The following is a 26,757-nucleotide window of genomic DNA, read 5'->3' on the forward strand; positions in this document are numbered from 1 at the left end:
GGTCTCAGAGTTGTCTCCGCTGGAATCCTGTATCTCATGTATTCTGGTGAAACACTCATTCCTCTGGTAGTTGTAACTTGCCTAAAGTCACCCGGGATGAGTGTGGCGGATCACGGAAGTCTCTTGAGTCTTAGGCCAGTGCCCGAACCCCTGTGCCATCTTTCCTCTGGTCTTGTGAAACCTCAACTGGGGATCAGGGCCAAGGTGCTGTGTACACAACAAAAAACTCTCCTTCCCCTAAAGAGCTTGTCATCTGTGCGTGTGACCACAATCAACAGGTGGATCCAACAGACGGGAGAGCATGAGGTAACGGGGTCAATTAGGATGAGAATAATAAAGAGTGGTCCTAGCATATCAGCTGCCTAAGCATTGGTGGGTTTTATGGAGACCTCATGACAGAGGTGAGCTTTAAGGAGAGATTTGCAGGAGGATAATGTTGTGGCTTTGCACATTGTGTATGGGGAGCTCAGATCCTGAATTGGTGGCGTGGGAGAAAGCACAGTGATGGGGGAGGTAAAACGGGACTCCAGGCTGGTGTCACTGGCAGTGCTGTGGGGGGCTTAGGGGTTCAGTACAAGATAAATGGAGTGGTGGAGTGGTAGAGTCTTTAAATGTTGACAAGGAGTTTAAAGTTTGCTATGGAGTGGAAGGGGGAGCTGGTGAAGGACACAAAGAGGAAGATGATGCTGTAGCAACAAGCTAGAAAGATGGTCTTTGCAGCAGCATTTTGAATGGATTGAAGGGAAGTATGATGACATTTGTCAAGGCCAGAAAGGAGGCCATGGCCTGGATGAGTTCTACCTTTATAAATGGAGAAGAAAGGACTGATCTCAGAGAGACTGTGCAGGGAGAAGCAGCAACACAGTCTCGATGTGTGGGTCTAGAGAAAGTACAAAATGGTGAGAGCCAGGGAGAATGGTGATGTTGGCCACCTTGACTCAGAAGTGGGAGGGAGTGAGGAGCCCTTAGGGGGAAAGATTAAGGTCTAATTTTTAACCAACCTCCTATTCCTTTAAATAGGGTTCCACATAATACCAGAGCGAATGGCGTCTCTGCAGCCAAACGGTGCATTTCTGAGGCTACGAGGGCCTCAGCTGTTAGTTGGTTAAGTGTTAGGGGGCATTACGGTGAGTTGAAATTCACTCCCATCCAGTCAAGGATGTGAGATCCTCGATACCTGAGTGTATGTTTGGACCCTTTCGTTCTCCAGGGCGCTCTCTTCATAGCAGATGTTTCAGTGTCTTTCAACCAGTGAGAAAAGTTCATTATATTTTTAATGTGATTTTAAAAAATTAAAATAATGATTTGATATACAGGCATTGATGAAAGATGTATTTTTAAAGCAGTAAATTAAAATCTCATTAATATTTCAGTGAGAATATTTTGTGCTTATCTGTTTCATCTCCATTTTTGACCTATGGCATGGAGTTCACAGCATGAAGGAGATGGTGAAATCTGTTCACCATAAAATGTTAATTATAAGTAAATTACAGCACAAACGTTCAATCAGCCACATTAATTCTACATAAAGTGAATTATTGTAGCAGAAAATTTTAAAATGTGACTGAATTTTATAATCTTGAGCCTCCATTTTCTACCTTTTCTTTTAGTGCTGAACCCACTGTTTCCTTCTCCGGCATCGCTAAGCTCTGGGCATGTGGGTCGCAAGGAGATGTTAAAAATTCAGAAGTACAATTTGATCCATTTGCACGCAACCTCCTGAATGACTCTTAATTACATAAAAATCTCTCTGCCCAATGGCAAAATGTAACAGATGTTTGAACTGTTTACCCAGTTGTACTTGCCACCTTTCTAAAGTATAGAGCTAAGAAGGCCCTAACTCAATACCCTGAGAAACATGAGGCTCTTTTTCTGGTGTTACTGAGGTAGATGGCAGTACCAGGGCATTTTATCCAAAGAGAAGTGGGTGGGACCAACTGAATAGACCAGTGTAATGTTTTGCACATTTTCAAAGCATTCAATCCAGTATTAGTCCTGCAACTCCTATTGACAAGTGCTACAGCTGAATCCCTGCGCACTTCCTTGAAAATGTAGGGGAAAGTGTTGCTGGTCTCTAGACTCTTGAGGTACCAGAGTTCTCATTTAATACTGCAACTACATACATAAAGTTCAGCTTCCGAAGTTAAATCCAAATGGCATTAAAACATTACAAAAAATTCTGCTGAGACAAACTGTCTTGCAATAAATGCTGAATATGCCATCTGTGTTCTGAATCACCCTGATGCTAGCACAGCCAGGAGATCACACAGCTCCTCAGTGTTCTACGTCTCAGTAGTAGTCCCAGAAAAATAGTTTCCCATTTGGTGAATAAATGCCCCAATATTTTCCTACTCCTGAAAAAAAAATTGGTCAAGGCCTCTAATAAATTCACAACTTTCTGGCAAAAACAGCAGATCTGGCAAAATGATTGTTCTAGGTCTCTTCTCTAATGTCTCTGATCAATTTCAAAGGCTTATTACAATGCAGCTATGAAAAGCTGAGAGATTCAAACCTGGTTTTAATCCCATCCTGTACTTGGAAATGTTTTGTGAATGAGATGAATGGGGGTTTTGTACCTGTACCGTCTTCGGCTCCACCATGCAGTAAAATGTTATGTGATTAAAAAAAACAATTTGAATGTGGATGTTTCTTAAATCTTTTAAATCTCAAACAATGACTAATGGGCATATTCTTTGGAGACTGTAATGGTGACATTTCACTGCCTAGAGACATCTTTCAGCTCCTAAAGCAACTATAAAACATTTTTCTGGAGAGCTTCCCTTCTCAAGAGTTCTAGACTGCACCATGGCCCCCAAGGAAATACTCAAAAGTATAGAAACTGTCTGCTTATTAGAAACTGGTATTCCATTTGGCAATACTGAAAGAGCCTCTAGGCCAAGCACCTGCTTGTTGTTTGGTAATGGATAGAGCTACTCCATATGAACATAAAGCTGATTCAATTAGGGTGCCAAACTGTCTCACTGGTCTGAAAATCACTACAGATTAGTACCAAGATCCCCTACTTTGATAATTCAGTACAGTTTACATCTGTCTCATCCAACTGTCACAACTGAAATAACACCACTCCCACCTAATCCCTAATCACTGCAAAGGTAACCTTGCTGAGCAGGTAAATGCTCGCTGTACTTGGCTATGTCATCCTCATCTGAACTCCGCATTTACTGTTGCATAGTAAATCTGTGTGCGAATGTTGTTTGTGAACAAATATCCAATGTCTGTGACATAGCTCAGCTCTTCCCATTAGGAGAATGTAGGGACTTTGCACTGGCTCCTCAGCTCAACCAGTCCATTAAAATCCCCAGAACCCCACCACAAAGCTGCAGCACTTTGTGAAAGATTGAAATGCTTTTTATGGTAGTAGAGAACACACAGAAATGAAACTCCTAACACATTTATGAAGGGAAGAAAAATCCATCTGTAAAAGTGGGGTGGGGGTTGAGAAATTTCCAATTTGCTAATGGCAGGCACTGCTAATCTACAAATGTATGCAGGAGCTGGTGATCCTATAGCACAGTGAGATAACCTTGAGGATTAAAATGTCTGAGAGGAAAGAATTAGAAAGCTGGCCCTATTAAGGGGAAAGGAACATCAAGGCAGACCAAGTGGATAAAGTTAGACAATGGAGTGGTTTGTTTTCTCAGAAAGGTATGTGTGCCCACAGCTGGTTCTGCCATAGCAATCCCTTATAGGGTCCTGAGGATCATAGAATCATAGAATATCAGGGTTGGAAGGGACCTCAGAAGGTCATCTAGTCCAACCCCCTGCTCAAAGCAGGACCAATCCCCAACTAAATCATCCCAGCCAGGGCTTTGTCAAGCCTGACCTTAAAAACCTCTAAGGAAGGAGATTCCACCCTAGGTAACCCATTCCAGTGCCTCACCACCCTCCTAATGAAAAAGATTTTCCTAATATCCAATCTAAACCTCCCCCACTGCAACTTGAGACCATTACTCCTTGTTCTGTCATCTGCCCCCATTGAGAACAGTCTAGATCCATCCTCTTTGGAACCCCCTTTCAGATAGTTGAAAGCAGCTATCAAATCCCCCTCATTCTTCTTTTCTGCAGACCAAACAACCCCAGTTCCCTCAGCCTCGCCTCATAAGTCATGTGCTCCAGCACCCTAATCATTTTGTTGCCCTCCGCTGGACTCTTTCCAATTTTTCCACATCTTTCTTGTAGTGTAGGGCCCAAAACTGGACACAGTACTCCAGATGAAGCCTAGAACATATGCCAGTTTAAGCTATCCAGCTTCACTGAGTCTTAAACAGTTGGCTATCTATGAAGGGCAGGGCTGCTGGAAACATGTGCACACAAGTCATGGGCAAAGACCAAAGCAGCTATCTCTGTGTAGCTGATGAGAAGTAAAGGATCCCAGTTTTCCCGCTGAAGAGCTTGATCTTGCAAAGTGCTGAGCTCTTCAACTCCCTCTGATTTCAATGAGAATTGAAGGTGCTCATCTCCTTGCGGGATCAAGTCCTGAGTGAATATAGAACTACTCTGAAGGAGATAAGCTTGTCCCCTTGATGCTTTGGTCTGAATATCTGCAATGGGTGTGAGGAGCATTGAATCAGGATCACTTGGTACTCAGATGGTCTTCTTAGACATACCTAAGATAGAAATAAATAGAGCATTCATTGGGATTCAACCCAGATTTCCCATAAAATCATTGCGTACATTAATAAATTGTGAAAAGGGAATTATAGATACTTTTAGTTATCTACATATACAAAATATATCTCGCTACCGCTATGGTACATGCATTTTCAGCTCCAGGTGCAAATAACAAACATGATATCTTGATATTTGCGTCCATAGCTGCTGTGATGCAGCATAAATTATGCATGTGCATTTTTGCATGTGATTCTAAAAAAATCTGTTCTCTAATAATTTAGACTTGCATTCTTAGTAGTAGATTTGGCGCACAGACTAGTTTGACACTGAGACATATGCCTCACTGCATTTGGATTATAACAAGTACAAGTAATAGTTCAGTGCTGCTAGCGAGGCACAGATAATGCTAACCATTTCAGCAAGTGTGTTTATGGAAAGGGTAGGAAATGGAATTAATCACAAGAATCTGACAGATCCCAAATGCCTTGATACAAGGATGATAGACCTACTGGAAATATCTGAGATAGGAAGATGTCGTTTTGATTTGTTCTGCCATCTTTTTTTTACAATGTGCCCAACATTTAGTAATTTCAAAGCACGATATTAAGAGTAAACAAGTCGGATCATAGAGGCTTCTCCCGGTCCAATCCTCCTTTGGCCCCCAGTGTAGAACAGAGATGACTTAACAAAATTAAAAATAATAGTATTGTCCTGTTCCCAAAATTTTTTGCTGGGTTTCTAGCTGCTATCTCTGTCAGTTACATTATTCATGGGAAATACAGATCTGATTCTTCTATCCTGGCCTCTGGATCCCCCAACAGCTGCCTATATGAGACATATCATTCATCACATGCAGACCCGGGTCTCAGTCCAACAATAAATATACCTGCTTGCCAGAAGCACCAAGGAGTGGCCTTAAAGTGGGGATTCACCAGGATGTAAAAAAAATCAGAGTACATCAGCAAAACCTCTTGCAGTGAAAAAGAATGAGAGAGAGACAGAGCATGAAGGATCACAGAGGATGTTAAGAGCTCTTGTTTTCCAGTAAGCAGCATGATTGGCAGCAGAAATAAACACTAACGGGAAGCTTGTGTATCAGTCTAATTGTATAATTGCAGGTTGCTTTCTGCATAGTTTGATGTGCAGATTGTATTAATGTGTAAGTGTCTCTTCAGCAATTTGCTAGTAGGTCAAACACTCGGAAGTAGTTCATTGGCTTCCTGCGCAGACACCTGCTGTTTGCATTCAGCTGAGCTCCGACATAACCACAGCTTACGGTTAACACATTTCCAGTTGTTTTGCCTACCTGATGTCCAGAGTTTTGCCTGCAAATCCAAGCCTGTAAGCCAGAAAGAAAAAGAAAAATGGGACAGCTATCCACATGATGTCAGAAGAGTCGCTACCAGACACGGAGGAAGATGCTCAATGGCACCCTCTTAATTTGGGAGAAATGTATTATATTTGTCAGCACATTGACATACTGAAAATACCCTCAACCTCTGCTCCCTCACTAGCCCTCCTAATAGCTCCAGGTGGACATTGAACAGGAGGAGGGGAGCAGACTCTTGTGGAACCCCGCCTAAGAGAGCCCTCAGGGCAGATAAGCAATTGCCAAATACTGCCCTCAGGGATTCAGCTAGAATGACACTCCCTGAGGGCAGCCCCATCTTCTGTTCAGGTCTGCAGGCAAAGCCATAACACCTCGGGATCAGCCGCATCAAAGACAGCTGACAAATCTAATATCAGCTTGGACACTGGTTCGTTAGCTTGGGAGGATGTGTGCAACCAGTACAGCCTCAGTGCCAGAGCCAGGTCTAAAGCCTGACTGATGATAGGCATCTGCACCCTTGGAGAGTTGGCATCCCATTACCTTCTCTGAAACTTGAACCATAAGAAGAAGATTAGATACTGATAACTAACTGGCTCGATTGTCAGTCCAAGGGACTATATACCCCATTCTTCAGCTCATAAGACAACCTCTGATTGATGAGGTTAGAAATCCAAAATGGAACCTCCCCCCAGTTCTGCCTTCTCTAGCTCAGAGGATGCGTCTCATGCTCAGAGGATGTGTCTACACTACAATTAAAAACCCACGGCTGGCCCTTGCAGGGCTTTGCAGGGCTCAGGCTAAGGGGCTGTTTAATTGTGGTGTAGGCGTTCAGGTTCAGTCTGGTGCGTGGTCTCTAGAACCCTGCAGTGTCTTCACTGCAGTTAAACAGCCCTTTCGCCCGAGCCCCGGGAGCCCGACCAGCTGACATGGGCCAGCTGCACATGTCTAATAGCAGTGTAGACATACCCAAAGGGGTCCCACTCCTTTACTTTTCCCGCATTAGGATCCAGTGTCCTGCTCCTCTATTAACACCAGGCCCAAAGGCGTTGTTTACAATGCATATTGTTGAGAAATGTCCCACTAACCCCAGTTCAGCTCCATCAGTGGTTGCCGTGGTTACAGTGGTGCTGAGAGGGCTCAGCCAAGCATTGGCATTTTAGCCACCATGTCATCTTCCTTGACCTGCAACAGATGGGGGATCATGGCAATGCTCTCTCTGGTGTGCACGAGAGCCTGTAATGGGGGGACATTTCCCACAAATGTCTTCTGTGGATACAGTCCAAGAGACCTGATGAAACCAGACAGTTCAATACAGCTAATTCCTTTAAGTTTCATAAACCCGAGAGGGGTGAGTTCTGCCATGGGGTGGAGAAGCGTTTACTGCCCTATCAAGCTAACCCAGCAAGTCAGTGTCTCTCTGACTGTCTGTCTCCTCCCACCCGTATCCCTCTCTCACTTTGTGTTTATCTCCCTCTCTGCTGCCCTTATAGTTTGAAAGAAAAAGCCAGGTCAGTCTAGAAATGTAGAATTTATGGGAATATAATGAATACCTGTTTATTATTTTGCTATATTCAAATTGTAATGAATAGTTCTAGTGATAATTAATGAATTTCCATATTCATACAGCTTCAGTACCTGTATAGATAATAGCACCTCACTTCAATATTTATGAAGTTTTCTATAAATGTAGAAAATTGGTAATTATCACTGCACTAAAATACCTACTCATTATTTCTTTCGTGAAGCCTGCCATCTGCATTTCTCTTTCTCTTTCTCGTCTCTCTTTTTCCTTCTTTTCTACTTTTCTGTCTGACACTGTCAATAAAACAAATTCTAATGTCCAAGGCTATGTTTAAGCCATTACTAAAGATAACAGCTGCCTCCTTTGACTGCATAGTCTTTGTGCTACCAGCATCTAACTCATTGCCATGTAAAACGCTTTGATATACCCAGAGTACGAAAGGCACTAGAGAAAACCTGGTTCTGGGCTATTTGTTGCTAGCATGATGCAAAATCTTATTGAATTAGTGTCTGTTTTACCAAACTACAGTTTTACAAAATGTTATCAAAGCCAAAGCCATCATTTACTGGCTACTGCGCCCACAAAGAGTGACTGGTTTTTGACAGAGGCTCTGCCAAAAGTGTTCCATGCTGGATGCCAATAAATGAAACAGCAGTTGTCAGATCAGAAGGTTTTGCCATCCAGATTACTCTGTCCCTCTTCTTCATAGTTCCCCATTCCTGGCTCCAGTAGCCGAGGTGTTTCTGGGTAGCTTGCAATAGTTTTTAGTACATGTTGGGGTGCACTGTTAATGTGACCAGTTACTCTTTCCCATGCAGCTACCTCAAACCTCACCACTTTCTCTTCCAAGTGCCAGGAAAAGCAACTTCTTCATTCTAGCCTTCACTTTACTAATATAAACATGTAGCACATCATACATTACCCCCCCCCCATGAAAATAATAATAATAATAAAAAAAAATCAATCCCAACACAATTTCCTATCCAGCAAGAGGAAGAAGGTAAGAACCACACATGACAGTTGCTTAATGCACTTCTAAAAGGTGCTCAGATACCACTTTGATGGACACAGTATATGAACCTCAATAGAATGGGGAAAAAAGAGGATGCATTTGGCACATAGTTGATCAGATATTGAACACAGATGTAAGATGCTGTGCTGTGGATAGCATAAAAGTGTATGATGTGAAAATATGGATAGTAGGAATATGTCAGATAAAGGTGAATTCCTTTCAGGAGAAGTCCTTTAGAATTTGATAAAATATAATAAACTTGCACAGGTTTTATTGCAAACATCTTATAGAATTTAATAGTGAATTACATTTTTGTGCTAGAACTGAATAGGATGGCTCAAAAATTGGCTTTTAAAATCCATATCTTCTTAGAGTAATTCTGCAAAATTGTTACAGGACCCTATTGGGGTGCATCCCTATTAAATTCTATAGGGCTGTTCCATAAGGGGGTTGTTTATCTGTCTAATCTATCTAAAAATGTCCTATAGTGCCTTTTATCATAGTAACTAAGCATTGTTTTAATATTTTTGTATATATATTTAAATCATATTTGTCTTATTTACCTTAGGGGATATAGAAGGACAAAACTCCTCTTTCCCCTTTATTTCACTGTCTATGAAAAATAATAGGTGGGTCATTATTTTTGCCTTGATGTCTGGTATATTTTTGATGTTGTGCTGAGAAAATGAGGAATATAACATTTTGTTAGACTGAAAATTCACCACAGATCAACAGATAGGGCCACAGTAAATCGAACCTTTAGCTGCATATTGAAAGTTGATAACTATTGGCCATTAGAACTGATACAGTTACAAAGGTTAGGTCAGGTCAAAGGCACTAGGGATGTGTCCTGCTCTGGGTACGGTATCTGTGCTTGCTGTCCATGTGAAGTGCTGGGTCAATAACAGACACCTGTGTGATTCGGGCTTTTTTCCCTCCCCCTGGCAGTGCCTTGACATAACCTCAATGCAGTCTTGTCCTATCTTGCTTGGACACTGATTGCATCCCCAAAACTTAACCTTTGAACTCCCAGAGGTTATGTTCAAGCCAGAGATCACTGAGCTTTTAAAGATCAAGAGGAAACCAGCAAGGAGGGATGGTTTACATTCAGACCTTAGATAAGCTTTAGACACACATTACTCCAATGTGAACACTTGAAAACACAGGCAGAATTTTAGCTTAGGAAAGTGCAGTGAAACACATTTACTGCATCTGATTACCCCAAAAATGACTCCTCCTAGTTTGGGCCTAGCAAATGGTATTATCAGGAGAGAGGAATGGTATCTGTCTAACATTCTCAGGAGGAGAGCTGGGGACTCACTTTTGCATATATACAAACCACTCTTGGCAAGCAGAAATTTAATTGAAAACCTCTCTGAAACTAGCTGTGCTGGACATTATTAGCCGTGAGGGGCCCTACTGAGCAGATTGGGAAACATACCAAGCAAAAGGTTTGGTTTCTGGTAAATGTCAGCAGGCTTCTGTCTCACTTTGTAGAGCTCTTGTGCATGTGTGTTTTTAATACAGTTGCACTTTGTCTATCTGGAATATGCAAATAGTATTCAAATTAGGCCTCTGTGTACAGACTGTCAGCACATACCCCCCAGCTTCCCTCTAGCAAGTGACTAATGGGAACATGTGTTCTTTCTATTTTTATAAGGCTGGGAGAATAAGGGGAAAGAAGGTCTGAGCTGTGAGGATTAAAATGCAGCATCTCTTTTCCTGAGGTCTTTTTCTGTCTGCAAGAGTCTGCTGGCAAAAAACATGGCAGCAAAACTGACATCCCTGTCTGCTCTTCCCCACCTGGCCCAGGATTGTATCACTGGCTGGATGCTCTACAAACAGATACTTCTGGTGAAATTGACTTGGAGAGAATTGCATCCCAGAAGATCTTAGTGGACTCCAGACCCCCTGTTTCACTCATGGTTGAAGGATGACCTTGCTATTGCCAGGATTTACGCTCATACACGTGGTATAGTGTAGGGATTCTCATGCCTTTTTTCATAGTGTGGATTATATTTTGTTCACCTGCTCTCCCATTCACGATGGCGCAGACCACTTCTCCTCCCTTTAGTAATGGAATAACATCCCTGTGTCAACATTAACTGCTTACTTGGAAAAATAACATTAGGAAAGTATTTAATGTATCCTTGGCTGGCTGAGTGAAATTTAGCAACGAGAAGAAGTCATAGTCATGTGACCAGCCACTTCTTTATGGGCCACCAAGTGCTCTGCAAATTACTGGCGAACCATGGGACACAGGCTGGGCCACATCTGCTTTTATTTCCTATGGCTCTCATCTGTCTTTGTCTTTTACACCATTTGCTTTTGGGGGCAAAGGCCATGTCTTCCTGAGATTGAAAAGTATTTAGCACACTTTGAGTGCCACCAAAGTCTAAATAATAATAATAATACATGAGTAACACATGAGGGTTTAAGATCCACCAGAGGGGTGAAGAGGTGTAGATTGAGTAGTCAGATAAGACATCGCACGCACACACACACACTCACACAGATGGCGGCATTTATATATTCTGTGTTGAGTTGCTAGTGCTACCCTGTATAAGGTTGCGTGACACTTCCCATTATAAGACCCTCTTTTCAGTTGCATATAACTTAGCTGGATTTTAATTGTTCAGGCTGTTATTTTTCAACCCAGGCGTCTGCCTCAGGATAATTTTTTTTCATGCTTTAGCAAAATGGTTCAGCTGTTTCTGAGAACAGAATGAAAGGAAAATACATTATTTGGCCCATATTAAAAAAAATTCTCACAACTGCTTGTTGAAAAATTCTCAAAATTTGGCAGGGAGGTCACCCTGTTGTCAGGAATGTGCCTTTTGCTGTTCCCATGAAAATGTATCCAAATTTGGCCAAGTTATAAGCCTCTGAAAAATCTCAGTTTGCACATGCTCAGTAGGGATTAGTTAAAGTTTGGCAGATAAATTCTCTGAAGATTCCATCTGCACTGAGCATGCTCCAGCTCGGGGATGCAAAGGCTGAGCAGGCCTGTCTCTGCAATTGCAGCTCATGGCTGCCAGGTGTCTCTGTGGCACTGGGCAGGGATCCCACTTCTGTCACCCAGGCAGCGTGGAGGAGAACCAGCCACCCTGGACTGTGAAGGGGTGACAAATGGTGGGGGGAGGGAAGAGGCGATTACAGGAGCCAGAAGATGGTGGGGGAAGCAGAGGAGCAGGGGGACAAGAGCCTGGGGTGGGAAAAGTGGGAGGGGGACAGGAGCTGGTGTGTGTGTGCGTGTGGATAGGAACAGAGGGGGGTCTGGGATGCACAGGGGAAGGAGTACAGGACCAAGTATGGGGGGATTGGTTACAAGCAGGAGGGGCCAGGAGCTGGAGTTGGGAGGAGATTGGATGGGAGCAAAGGGGGAGGGGGCAAGAGGGGTGGAGGGAAGAGAACCTCAATTCACCCCCTTGTGCATAAACATGATGATACAGTCTTTAATTACATGCTCACATGCTATTTCCTCCACATGACCTCCACCTCATTCAGTGTGCAGGGTGAACAGTGGTCTCTGAATGAGCAGCTGTTCAATACTTTGTTTTTGCCTCATTGTTCAATGTGTGCCCCCCAGTACTGCACACTGTTCGTATTTTGCTTTGACCACAGAATTATTAATTTTTGATGGGCATTTCTAGGAATCTAGTACTTGAATGTTTCACAAACATTCATACATTTATTTACACAGCACCCCTGTAAAGTAAGGAGTTATTATCATCATATTAAAGATGAGGAAATGAGGCAGAGAGAGTCAGGTAAAAAGCATACACACTGGTTCTTCAATGTGGATCCAACTGCAGGAGGATGTTAGTCATGTGAATAGCAGCGACTGTATGTGCCTTGTGCCTCCTTGGGCTCCCATACAAGGTTATAAATGGTGGGGTGGCCGTGACCCTTCCTCGGTTCCCTCTTGCGACCTGTGGCAGTGAAACAGAACATAGCACGTGTCCAACCCGCTAGTCTTCAGTTCCAGGTAAACTCTTTAGGACTCTTCTACTTCACTTATAGAAGACCACAGTGAATAAACTTGACCCATCTGGACTGAATTCTAATAATTAGACCCCCCCCTGTTTAGCCCCCCTTTCTAATATACTCCCTTGTCCAGGGCTTTCAGTATGGTGGCCTCTAAGCTTGTGGGCTTCAAGCCCTGCCCTTCTTGTGATGGACAAATCCCATTAAAGGATGGGCATAGCAGATGCCTCTTGCTTGGACATGCGCCATATACCGGATAGATGTTCATACAGAAGGTATGCTGGTTGGGCTGTTCGAGGCCTCGCAAGTCACAGGACATTGGACTGAAGCTTCACTTGCTGGAGCAATCCATGAAAGACCCAGAGGAAATAGGTACCAGAGCCCACCAGATACCGGGCAAAACATCTGTGAGCACCCTGTTTCTTAGACATGTAATGCCAAAACCAGCATGGAGAAGACTTCAGCACCAAATAAAGACCTGGCACCAAAGCTGATGCCATTGGCACTGAAGCCCAGTGCCGATACCTCCAATACCGAAGTCTGGCATTGAGAGAGACCACCCCAAACATAAGGGCAGACACTCCATACTGAGTTCAGTGTCTTCACACAGGGAAAGACCACTCAGAGCCTACAGTGTGAAAGCCACTAATTCCCAAATGGTAGCAGGGTCTAATGACAAGGAGCTGTATGACACTGCTGCACTGAGGAAACTCCCCAGCACCAGCACCACTGGTACTAATGGTACAACCATCGGCACTGATGCCTTCAGCAGTGTTGCTGATAAATCCCGACCATGTCATTGAAGGAATCTGGAATGACCTCAGTACAGAGACAGTTACCTGCAGAGGTGTGGATCCTGGTACTGAGAGCACCGTATACCCCAGCACCATCCTTAGAGGAAATCCACTCCCCCTCTCCATCACTGAGGAACACGTTCTCACCTTCTTCAAGCAGGGAACTCTCTGTCCTGAGAACCGCGGATGACACTGCAGAAAGACCAGGTGGCTCTCTAGATAGGGATTAGCCTCAACCACTTCTGAAATGTCACTGGAATGACCCATATTGGACAACCCATCCATGTCCTTATGGCATGCCATCATGACCTTATTGGCAGAACAGGGACGAGCTCAATGAGATAATCAAAGAGGGACAGTTCGTAGCCAAAATGGCCCTAAAGCAGCAATGGGCATTTCAGGCACTGCAGCCAGATCCATGGCCACTGCAGTAACAATACAAAGGGCCTCATGGCTTCAGATGTCGAGCCTTCCCAGAGAAGTTCAAGCGACATTAGAAGACCTGCCTTTTGAAAGGGTGGAATTATGCTGTGAAAATACATGTAGAGCTCAAAGGACTCTGAAGTTAGTTTATGCTTCTTAGGGATCTACACTCCAGACCCATATTGCAAACAGACTATTATCACCAGACGAGATAGATGGGGGGATAGCTCAGTGGTTTGAGCATTGGCCTGCTAAACCCAGGGTTGTGAGTTCAATCCTTGAGGGGGCCATTTAGGGATCTGGGGCAAAAATCTGTTTGGGGATGGGTCCTGCTTTGAGCAGAGGGTTGGACTAGATACCTCCTGAGGTCCCTTCCAACCCTGATATTCTATGATTCTACCACGACTATTCACAAAGTGCCCGGCAGCGATGGCAGGGTATTTAAAAAGCAAAGGAATCCCCGTCTACCCATACCTAGATGACTGGCTGATCAGAGGCAGCCCCAGGAGGAGATTGCAGCAGCCCTACAGGATAATTTCTTCCATTGAGACTTCTTGTGAACTATGACAAATTGTCTCTCACTCCATCACAGACAGTAGAGTTCACACTAGCTATGAATGACACTTGATCAGCAAGAGCCTACCAGGGGGACAGGTCCCAGTTTCTCTATTGAATGGCAAATAACTAAAATAAAACCCAGGGACAACAGTTCCTAGGCCACACATCAACATGTATATATTTGACGCCACTTGCCAGACTTCACCTGTGGTCCTTACAACTAGGCTGAGGTCTGTGTACTCTCTGTCCAAGCATCACATGAGCAAGAGTGTCACAGTCCCACCCCAGGTCCTGCGAGAACTCAGTTGGTGGCTGGACCCAGAGAATGGTGGAAAGGGGGTTCCCTTTTGCCTTCCTAACAATGACATCAGGGAAAAGTTGGGGGGGGGCATACCTGAACCATCTTCATATGCAGAGGACCTGGCCCCAGGAAAACTTGAAACTTCATATGAATGTCTTGGGACTAATGGCCATCAGATTGGTTTGCATAGCATTCCTACCTGTTTTGTGCAGATCTAAATGGACAACACATCCACAATGCAAGCAAGTTTTTTAAAAAAGCAAACCGAAATAAATTCCATCATGTGGAATCAAACACCTGAGACATCAGCACTGTTAGAGATTTACATCTACTGCACAGACCTCTGGCTCCTGAGTTAACAGAGTAACTGATAGCAGTAGTAGGATGTCATCCTCTATATGGACCAACCACTAGAGGGGGAATGAGACACATTTTGCCAGTAGGTTTCATAGATCTTTGCTGACAACAGAAGAATGTTGAGACTCGGGAATCTTGGGTTCCATCCCAGCTTCTGGAGGGGAGTGTGCTCAGGCAGTCATGGACCTGCTATTTCTGTTTCCTCCAAACCTGACCCCTTCTGCACCTATCACATCCCCATCTCCTCCCTCCCTCCCCCACTAGCTCTTCACCCCAGTCTCCCACCTTTGGTTCATCCCAGTTCCAGTGGCCTCATAGCCAGTCCCAGTCCTTGCCCAGACCGTCACCATCTCTCCATCTGTGCTCCTCGTCTGAGTCCCAGTCTTCCACTGCTCCCAATCCCAGTCTCCCTTCCTGGGCTCTTCATCCCTGTCTCTTCCCCTTCCCCCAACCCTGGCCTCCCAGTCCAGTCTCATTGCCCAACCAGCCACAGTATCCCTCCACCCTGACAGTCCTCAGTTCACTACCTATCCCTGATTCCTTGTCCGGTCTAATCCCTCTGCTGCCTCCCACTCCCTCCAGATCCAGCGCTTGTCCCCTCTGTGCTGCTTCCTCCTCCTCCACGCTACAGTCTCCCTGCTCTCAGTTCCGGTGCCCTGCACCACGGCAGCTGGGAGCAGCAATTGCAGGGAAATTCTTGTTCAGTCTTGTGCTGGAGCGTGCTCGCTTACAGACACTGGCCAAATCCTTAACCTTGTTCTCGGAAATGGCTGAATCGTTTTTGCTGAAACTTTGCAAAAAAAAACCCAGCATGATGTCTGGTGCACTGTGAACCAATCCGATCCTGATTGCTGCTGACATTTACCTCCCAGGTGGCAAACTGTATTTTCTGGATCTGTAATTTCATCTCCTTGTTAGGGTCAAAGTAAGGTTTCCTGCAGCACCCATTCAGAAAACAGCCTCAATTTCAATGACTCTGCTGAACTGTTATGAGGGAGACTGGGTGTTTCTAGTGGCCCCAGAAGGGATGTGTTTCAAGCTCCCTGTGCACTGGACGTTCTGGCAAGACATAGATGTGTAACAACACCCTCGCCTTGCAGCACCTCTGGAGACTTCTTTTTCTTCTAAAGGGATAATATTGTCAATAAATGTTGCTCAGACCATGCGCTGCTCCCTCCTTGTGCAGCTTGGCCCTTTAGAACATGGTTTAGTCTTAAAATTGTAATTACAAAAGAAATCAAGTTAAACGTGTGAAAATCAAGGCTTCAATGGAGAGATGCCCAGAGATTACTGGTGAAGACATTCAGAATGTTTGTAACAATAAAAAAAATAGACTTTGTATTTAGGTGAGCACCAAGTTGTGTGGTCCTGCAGTTATTGACTGAAGTCAGTCAAGATCAGTATTCATTTCCCTCCTGAATTCATATATTTTGATATTCACTTCTTTAGAATCAATGGGTTTGATTCATCGGCACAGGAGCAGCTGTACCAGTAGAAGCATTCGTCCCTGGTAGAAGGCAGGCAATCCATTGCGGGGAACAGCTTTATGTTCCCGAGAGGTCCCATGGGATCCCTTCTGACAGGCTTCTGAGTTCTCTACCCCCATCCTCTCCCTAGCTGTCTGCATCCAACTTGTGAGCTGCAACTGCTGGCTCCGTGGCCTCTAGTAGATCATGATCATGGATGGCTTCCACTGCTGCTTCCCTGCTCCAGGCTTATTTTCCTCCATTGGGGGCCACAGCCTGGGTTCTGCCAGTGGAATGTCTCATGCTCCATAGCTGCCCATTGTTCTTATGGGGATGTCACACCAGGACACCCACAAGCCAGAGAGGCAAAGAAGTATGTCACTGTAATAAATCAATTAGGCTTTCTTTTTTCTTGTTGTTAGCATTTTTTGAAAACAGACTCCGGGTTCCCCCCATAAGTGGGTCCGGGTGCAGAGTTTAGTTGTCCAAGAAGGAAAGACACAATTAAGACTTCTGTAGCATTTCCAGTGCTACCAGCCAAAGAAAAGTGAGATCAGGCCTGATAAATCATACTTGGGCTTTTTGCATGGCTGTGTAGAGTCCTGCTACTTACCAAGCCACTGAACTGGCCCAGTTGATAGAGCTTCTATAGTCCATACATTCTTCATTGTGGTAATTCTTTCTATAAGGGGCACTGCAGCATTTGACTACGACACGCACATTCCCCATTCCGTTATGACCCTGTAGAAGCCTGTTCTTTATTACACAACTAATTAAAATAGGCAAATACCTTGGCCAAGAAGGGCAGGCTTATGAAGTGGAAACAGGTTCCATATGTTAGACTGAGAAATACATGAATGAGTTTGTATGTGTTAAATGACATGAGACCTCCTGTGATACAGATGTAAAAATGTCCGTAGAAAGGCTGTATTTCAATGGGTACTACTCACTGGAACATGTCTGCACATGGTTATTGGCCTCGCTCCATCTTCAGACTATTCAGGTAAATCCAAATCCTGTTCTGATGGGAAGAGAGCTGGTGACAGTCTTTAGAGAGCTATTATTCTGATGATGCTCTAGTCCAGGGGTCGGCAACGTTCGGCACACGGCTCGCCAGGGTAAGCACCCTAGTGGGCCGGGCCAGTTTATTTACCTGCTGACGCAGCAGGTTCGGCCGATCGCAGCCCCCACTGGCCGCAGTTCGCCGTCCCGGGCCAATGGGGGCAGCGGGAAGCCGTGGCTAGCACATCCCTCGGCCCGTGCCACTTCCCGCTGCCCCCATTGGCCTGGGACAGCGAACCGCGGCGAGTGGGGGCCGCGATCGGCCAAACCTGCCGCGTCAGCAGGTAAATAAACTGGCCCGGCCCGCTAGGGTGCTTACCCTGGCGAGCCGCGTGCCGAACGTTGCCGACCCCTGCTCTAGTCCCATGAGCTTTAATGAACACTGGTTATGTTTGTGGAAATAAGATGCATCCTAAATTAACTGATTTGGGATTTTAATCTAGAAATTGATGTTGGGTGGGAATATTTCCAAAGAAAGATCCTCCCTGCCTGAGGCAGAGACTTCAAAGGCCTTGAAAACTTTTCCGTTTTTCTAACCCCTTCCCCATCCTTCCCAGACTGCTGACACTGGCAAGTTTGATGAATGGTATTCTGCATAAGGGGCTTGTGTTTGCAGGGCTTGTTTGTTAGATAGGAGCATTACTGAGGTGTTTCCTTCTGCTGTTAATAAGATTGTCAGCACTCCTTCCTGTTCTGAATATGTGGAGGAGAGCGAGTAAGGCAGCCAGAATGGGAAACTCACTCTTCTTAATTAGCACTAATGCAGTGAAGGTTGTTTTCTGGCCCTGGCATAGAGGAATAGTAATTAATATGGCAGAGAGACAGACGGAGAGTTCAAGGCCAGCATGTGTGCTTCTGACCCTCAGGTCAGTGAAGAAGGGGGGTCGTGGGCAGATAGAGCATACATCTATAGGGCACTGAAGACAATAGCCTGGTTCCCTGGACAAATTTCTACAATCTCAACTCACAACTGCTGTGTTATAAATACATTCTTCCCTCCTTCTTCCTTGACATGATTAGCTTTTCTGACCTAAAATTTAGGTGCATTTTGTGTTCTAATGAACAACTTTCTTCACACTTCTAAACACAATCTCAGGGGTCTCTTCTCTGCATGCACATGTGCGTCTCCCATTAATACTAATGTAAGCTGCATCTGCTGAGCAAACAGAGGAGACTGGAGGTCTAGTCTTTCCACCTTAAAGCTCAAAATCTCCTTCTGGGCACCAAACAGAATTTCTCACCAAACCTGGGACAGGCATGAAGAGTGAGGGGACAACCTTTCCTTGGGAAGGGCAGAATCTTCCGATCTGACACCGATTTTGTGAGAGGGTGAAGCATGCCCGGAGATGCACCATGTATAACATGGCCGTATTGAGACTATGTAAAATACATAGCTAAAGCAAGCGGGTCTCTGATGGGGTGACTGTGAGATGGGGCAACCTTATAATTTAGGAATGACAGAAGAAAGTAATGAGTGGAAATATTTCTGATAGCAGCACACTCTCGCCTTTGGGACTGGTCCTGCAGTCCCAGCACATTGATGTCAGCAAGAGTTTTGTCTGTCTGTGTCTAGAGCGCAGCATCGAGCTGTAAGGTATTCTGTGAAGTGTTCGTTTTAGAATTAGTTTACTTTTCAAAGATCCTCTCTGTGTATTGTGGCCATATACTTACTACCAGTCACTTGCAGTTTTAACAGTGTATTTGAAAGAAAAGTGAAAGGGCCCTGGAGCAAACACAAAGACACAGGCCTTGCTATACACAATTCTACTTTTTTGTCTGTTCTGTTAAGAATAAATATTTGTGTGTCCCTGTTCTATTTCCTTGTGCTCAAGGTTTTCTGAACGACAAACAGTTTATAATAATAAGTTGAAATTTGAATATTGACACTTACACCAAAGAAAAGGGTGGATGAAGGAGTATACTCCTGGGCTTTGATTGAGATTCAGGGTACGAACAATACTGCTAATATTTCTGTTATGCAGTGACTTCTTTCAACTTGTATTTGTGTGTGTGTGTGTGAGTGTTGTGATGTAATTCATATATAAGTTTGCATGTATCTAAAATGAGCTGGGCTCAGACCGAGTCTCCAGATCTGTGCACCCACATATACAGTGATCGATGATAGATTATATTTCAAAATCTATATACTTGTATGTATTTTATACATATAATTTCCTGTGTACGTGTCTGTTATATTTTTCTGTGTATATGTAATAATATATACTTTATACTGTAGTAAAAATATGTAACTGCTCACCTTGCATACACTCCATGTTTGTTAAACTCCTACGTCTAGAGGTAAATATTTATAACATATACATATATACACACATCATAAAATTTGAAGAATAAGAGACACTCCTTAGCCCTGCCTTAGATCACTTGTTTCCATGCGATCCCTGTTTGCAATCAGACATTTGGGCTCTTAATTGTGTGGAGAGTTTTCTCCAGTCTGACCTACTTTCTTTTCATGTAATATTCTCAGTCTGAAGAGAACTGATTCTTCCTCTGCTCCCTCAGCGCTGTCTTTCTCTGTTTCTCCCTGTGTTTCTTTCTGTACCTTCCTCTGCCCGTCTCTCTCTCTCATTCACTCTCCTTTGCTCTGGAGGACCATTGAAAGAGGAGTTCAGTTACATTAGTCATGTGAAAAGGTCAGTGGTGACCTCCCCTTACATACATATGCAGACCGGAGACTGCAATGTGATTAATTGAACTAGCCAGATTGCAAGCACAGTTTTATGATTTGTCACATGTTAGTTTTTATCCTCTAAGCCAGGTTGCTCAGGGCTGATATGTGCTGAAGCGCTAGCCAGCTGGTACTTACCCATACACTTCCAGTTGGTAGCCAGTAAGTACAGATCTAACCCCATGGTGCAGGAGAAAAGTGGAGTATTTGTTTCATTTAAAATTCCTGACTCTACCTGAAAGCTAAAAATGGAATGATCCCTGTAAAAAGTGGCCTCCCAGGCAGCGAGACCTGTCATTTTAGCTGGTACCCCTAAACCCCTAAAATGAGATTTTTCCAGGCCGTTGGAAGCTAGACAAACCAGATAAACAAAGAGCTGCAAGATTTACTCCTTAAATATTCTAATGAAAAATGGTTTAGCAGAGGAATTCGTTTTCTCAAATAGATAGCCTTGAAATCACCTTTTAAAAAGCCAGACAATATTTAAAATATTGAAGAAAAAGCAGTAAGTGGAGTGGCTGATGCCTTTGTGTACAATGCAGCATTCCTGAAAAGCAACTTAGTAAACTCTGGTAGGCCAGTGTTATCCCAACCAATGCAAATATTTAATGATTAAGTACAGGTAGCTACATATGTATTACCAAAAAGAAAGAGACACACACACAACAAACTCGGAGGTTATTTTTAGACTTTCATCTTTAAAAACTGCCTGAAAATATGAAGCTGATCTGGTTACTGGATGAAGCAGTACAAGCTTCTTCCTAGAAGTTGTTGTTATTATTATTACTCCGTGTATTATCTTGTGATCTCTGGATGAAGAAATTAAATCCTTGAATTCCAAATAAGAATACACTGAAAAGGGGAACACCTCTGAGCAAAATACATAGCCTTATTCTCATGGAACCACAGCACAGCAAATGTATTTTTCTGCTAGGGAAACTAAGCATTCGGTTTTATCTGATCCCTGTTCTGACTTCTGGAATTCTGAGTCCAGGCTGCTTTCCTCTTGGATTGCAGGGCAGTTGGCTGCTTGGTGAGGGTTTTGTTTTGTTTTTTCCTTATTCTGCAAGGTAAAGTCCTTATTCACTAGTTTAAAAAAACAACCACCAACAATGCTGTTCCTTAATCAATGACTTAATGCTGACAAGAGGCCCCCTCTCTCTGGAAGAAAAGATCATTCTCCCTCCCCGACCCCCAAAGCGGTTAAGTGATATAAGAAGCACTTTTACCATTTGGCCTACTATTGTCCATCAAGAATTGAGCAGCAACCAGGACACTGCTGTCACCTCCGACTGAAGTTAAAGTAGGATCGAAAAGGCGATGTTTTATCCATTAAGCAACCTAAGGCACTTGGATTTTTGCCAGATCAGCAAACTCTAAATCATTAAATCCCAACTGGGGGATTTATGGCAGAATTACAAAGATTATAATTTATTTAAACTCTCGAGGTTAGAATTTCTTGTCTTTTTTTCCAGTTGATTTCTGTTGCCATAGAATGTTTTACACTTTTAAATGTGTATCACAATGAGCGGGCCATTTAGATGATCTATGTAAAAGAAACATGTGACCTAAGATCTATACATTGTTGCAATAAACCATTCTCTGGGCTTTAACCAAAGAACTTAGGCATTTAAATGTATAGGCAATATCTCATCATGTTTTACTATGCAAATATGAAAGCTAACATAAACAGATATAACTTGGAGAATTTTTCACTTGACCACAGTAAATATGTGAAAATATAAATAGTATTTTAAAATATTGCTTATAAAATAAATGAACAATGTTAAAATGCCAATCTCTACACAACATTGGTTTAAGAAAAATAACTAATCATGTCTCCTGGCAAACCCCCCCCCCCCCCCCAGCATTTTCTAGAGTCATTTAATTTTTCAGCACAAGAGATTCACTTTGCTCCATTCATTCCTCTACTAGTATTAGTTGATGTCTTACCAAAAAGATATAAATGGATTAAGTAAATTAACAGTTAAGCATATTATACAAAAGCCTGTTCTATTTTTATAACTTTACTATGATAAATTAGTGCAAGAGTAACATGTATGCAAGAACAATTACAATGCAGCAAGACACATTAGTTGGGGGGGAAGTTAAACAGTTGGTTGGCTAAATCTGGGTAAGTATTTGAACATGTATTTGTTAAATTATCCTTGAAAATACAAAAGAATAGTGACCGCAGATCAGTTACCTGGTTAAGCAAGATATTAACATTGGAAGGCATGTTGCTTACTGTCCCCAAGGAGTGATCAGGTTCATTTGTGTCCCAGTTAAAATGTTCGTAGAGCAGCATTCGTTGGAGAGCAGTGGTAATTTCTATCCATTTCTTATCCTAATAATGTTAGCCACCTACAGGAGTAAGAATGTTCCCACCTTCTCCAGGAATGGACTCTTAGAAAAGCTACTCCTATTCTTTGTTTTGTTGTTTTGTTTTTTAATGCTGAAACAATTCTTTAAGGTTTAATTAGGTAAATAAGGCAGGGTAGTCTGGTGGAATGACCATGGACTTGCAAGTCAGGAGATCTTGGTTCTATTCCTGCCATTAATTCACTGGGTGACCTTGAACAATTCACATAGAGCCCTGTTCTTCCAGCACTCATGTGAGTAGCCTCATTGACTTGAATGAAGCTGCTCATATGACTCAAGGGCTTTGTGTCCAGAAGTCCTGAGAGGATCAGCCCTGTTTGTAAAGGCCCCAGTTCAGGAAAGAATCTCTATTCAGGACAGCACTTCAGAATGTGCTTAATGTTAGGCCAGATAATGAGACCTTAGCACATACCTAAACTTAAGCACATGCTTAAGTGCTGGCCCAACAGGGATGGATTTAAGCATGTGCTTAAGTGCTTTTCTGTATTGGGCCCAAACCAAGGAGAATGTTTATGCACCTTCATAAAGCACTTTGAGATCTATGGATAAACTCTAGAGTGCAAATAATTATTTGTTATATACATCTTCCTTGGGTAATTTGTAACCAAATAAATCAAAATCTATAAACAAATCTTTACGGGAAATTTTTATGTTGGCCTATTGCCAGATTTTATGTTTACAAAGAGGAGACAACAGAATTTCAAGTAGCCTGTCCCCACCTTTTAGCAAATATGGTTTCTCGTAGGGCAGATTCTTGCTGAGAGCCAGGTGGTCCACTCTTTGCATTTGGTCTGGGTGACAATTCACCATAGGCTGATCCAACGCCATTGAAATCAGTGGGAGTCTTTCCATTTACTTCATTGTACTTTGGATCAGGCCCTATTTTTGCAGCCCAAACTAGGTCTTCATTGCGAAATAGCGAGGTGTCTGTGTGAAAGCCACCAAACATACCAGGGAAAAAATTCTAGGTGAAATGAAATATTTTTCCACTGTGCTCTGTGCAAAGGAAAATGCTTCCTCTGATGTGGAATGCAACACAGAGCCTGTTTTCTCAAGAGGAATCCATAATCTATTTGAGTCTCAAACAGAAATACTGTGTAGTTAATAATATCACTGATATTTCTCTTCCTCCCCACTCCCCCCGAATGACTTTGTCATGGAATGTTAAGGTTGAGGAGGAAGGAACTGGCGGTTCTGAGTGGGGAGCCAGCCTTCTGTCTGGGTGTCGGGGGGTACATAGCACCTTTCCCCCATAACTCTGATTTCTTACTTGTATTGTGTGTTTGGCATCCCAGCTCTAATGTTATTTTAATGTCATTCTTGGTGGGCAAATTTCTTTATTTTGTAATTAAATAATCTCTGGATTATTTTCAGTCTCCCAAGTATAATTTAGTGCACTGTCTAAAATATGGCTGAGTGAACAAAAATCCCGCTCCTAGGCTAAGGTGCTCCACATCCATTTCTCATTCCCACTGTGTATTTTCAACACTCATTTTTGTTGTTGTTGAAAGACTAAATCAGTTTCATTTTAAAATAAGCAATGTGACTGTTAATGTCTAATGGTCACTAAACTGTATTGGAGAAAATGAATTTATTTTATTTTGAATTAAACCTTTTAAATTTACAAACTTCCCTTTTCCTCTCCTGGCCATTTTAACTCCAAAAGCAGCAACGCAGATTTCACCAAATCTAAAAATTAAAAATAAAAATGCGCCCTGGTGCTGACGGCCTTTCTGCTGACTTTCATCCTGACCTCAGTTGTTTTAAACCCTAAAATTAGAAGTTTACACCCATTGACCTCATCTACTTCTAATTGAATCCGAGACAGTTTTAACTCCCCCTGGGCCCTGCATGTTGATTGCCTCCTTAGAAGTTGATGGGAGCTGAGGTCACTCAGCACTAGAGCTGGCTGAAGGATAGCAATTCTATCTCATGAAGAATTTTGAAATTTGGTTTCATTTCAAATCTAACTATAAACTGCAATTTTTGAATTTTCCACTAAGGAAAATTCTGAAAATTTTTTTTTTGAATCATTGGGAATGTTTCATTTAGATTTTATCTTTTTAATTAAACTGTAATACAAAATAAAAAAGTATAACAAAAAGTAATTTTGAAACATTTAATTCCAAAAACATGTTGCAATGCTGTCAGAACTTTTCCCCCAAAACAAAATTTCTGTGAAATTAACATGATTTCAAGAAGGGTTTTGATTTCAACAGAACTGTATTTGCAGAGGGAAGCTGGTTGTGTCAAAGCTTTTCTGACCAGCTGTAGTTAGCCCCATGCTTCCTGTCGTCACTGTGGGATCTGGATACCAGTTATGTAGACTTAAAAGTAACAAAAGTTTCCATAACACGGAGAGAAGGGAACGATGCTCTCTGCCTCCTTGACCCTGCCCCGTCTTGGAGTTCGACCCTTCCTTAAGAGGAATCAAATTAAGGCCCCAGACCTGCAACTGAATCCACGTTGGGGGGTGGATGCTGCACTCATACAAAGCCCACTGAAGTCAGTCACCAGGGCTCTGCATGGCACAGTATCTGCCCCTATGGTATCAGTTGTAGGATTGGGGTTACATTCCTTTGTGCCTATGTATCTCTCAGATCATTTCCCTATAGTTAAAAACTTGCTTGAGGGATCATTGATCTCCATTCTGATTAAAATTCTGCTGTAGGTTCACCAATCCCCACAGTTGGAATCTGGTTGTAGGTTCATTCCTTCTTCCCCAGTCAGAATCCTACTGTAGGATAATTTTCTCTTGCCATGTATTTTTGATGGTAGCTACAAACATTAGACTCGTATTCCTCTGTGTCTGTTCTGATTCTACACAGTTTTGTGCAGCAGTGCATGTCAGCGCTTGGAAAGAGCAGCCATATTTTTGGCCTAGGCCAAATTCCTCCACCCATGCAGAAAGATCGGCTACATTTACTGGCTTTTACTTTTAGAGCTTTTCCCCGTCCCTGGGTCGCTTTCCCGTGGAGTGAGTCTCCCATTCCATTCAGAGGAGAAGGACGCATTTTACTCATCTGCTCTTTGTTTTGCCTGAGCCTCTGGGACTCATAGGAGGGGGGAGGGATTGATAAAAGCAAAGCATTTTGCCATAAAAAGAAACTAAGAGGGCAATGGAAGGCCATTTGTGTAATTCCCCAGGCTGGGTCGCTTTGCAAGGGAAGGTCTGGCAGAGTCTACATAACCCGCTGATTTTGGAGCTTCCTTTGTATTTTACCAGGTGCAGTGTGTCCTTGTGGACGAGTTAAAGATGAAAGGCAATTTCACCGGTATTTTCCTTTTTCTGTAACATTCTTTGGTAGTGAAATGGCATTGTTAATACAAAACAATGGGTGTGAGTAGAAAGCACACACCCACCGCTTTTTGACCAGAAATGCCATTTCATCCCTCCCCTCCCCCCACAATATAGGTTGTGTAAAGGTCTGGCCTGCCTGAAGTCATCATTAACATTTGTGCAGAGCTCTTTATCCATGGATCTCACAATGTTTCCCAAATGTGAGTAAATATCATTGTTCCCATTGTGCACCTGGTGACCCAAGCCCAGAGAGGTAAAGTAACTTGTACCAAGGTCACCTAGTGAGTCAGTGGCAGAAGCAGGACTAGAACGTGGGTGCTCTGACACCCAGCCCGGTGCTGTGCTCACAGGGACACATTGCTTTCCACCCAGGAACAGAAGGTCTGAGGTGGAGGGCTGACCAGCAATACCTTAGAGGTCTCCTCCTCTCTTCAGGTCCAAACCCCTGTCAAGCCTGGGATCAACAGCCGGATACTGTATAAAAAGACAGCCTGGGCAGGCCTTCCTTTGTTCTGTCCTTTTAGCAGATGAGCTAGGAGACTAAGGGTAGTGTTCGCTGCATGTGGTGCGGAGGGTCCCGTCTGACTGCTTGCCATTGGAGCATTTGGATTTAGCAGACCAATGAGAAACAGAGACTATCTACTCCACAGCTAAAGATGTTAATTTTTCACTCTGCAGGGGGAGCTCTCTCTGATTCCTCTTTTCCTTCACTGACTTCAGTGGGACGACGCAGAGTAGAAACGATACCCCTGTTAGTAAGTGTGCGCAGGGTCAAGCCCTGTGTTTAGACAAGAACAACAGGAGGAGGAGACAGAGACTGGAGGGGGTCAGCTGAGAGTTAAGATGATCTGGGCACTTATTAGCTGAGTAATGTCTGAATCAGAAGCAGGTGCCGTGAGAGGACATGAAGGGGAAAGTCAGGGCTGGTGAAGCAGGGCTCCCTG

General features: G+C 43.3%; 1 long non-coding RNA gene across 2 annotated transcripts in view; it reads left to right on the forward strand.

Moving 5' to 3' along the window:
- LOC122173898 (uncharacterized) overlaps positions 1 to 26,757 on the forward strand; it is a 351,970-nt gene that overhangs the window by 285,578 nt on the left and 39,635 nt on the right. Inside the window, exon 4 of one of the 2 annotated variants that reach the window (XR_010592689.1) lies at positions 1,611 to 2,642. The exons of the other annotated variant lie outside the window; for it this stretch is intronic. This is a non-coding gene — a long non-coding RNA (uncharacterized LOC122173898). Of the gene's footprint in view, positions 1 to 1,610; positions 2,643 to 26,757 lie in introns of those variants that run through there. 2 annotated transcript variants of the gene reach the window in all.

This window comes from Chrysemys picta, chromosome 14 (genome assembly GCF_011386835.1).
Source record: "Chrysemys picta bellii isolate R12L10 chromosome 14, ASM1138683v2, whole genome shotgun sequence".
Classification (NCBI taxonomy): Eukaryota; Metazoa; Chordata; order Testudines; family Emydidae; genus Chrysemys; species Chrysemys picta.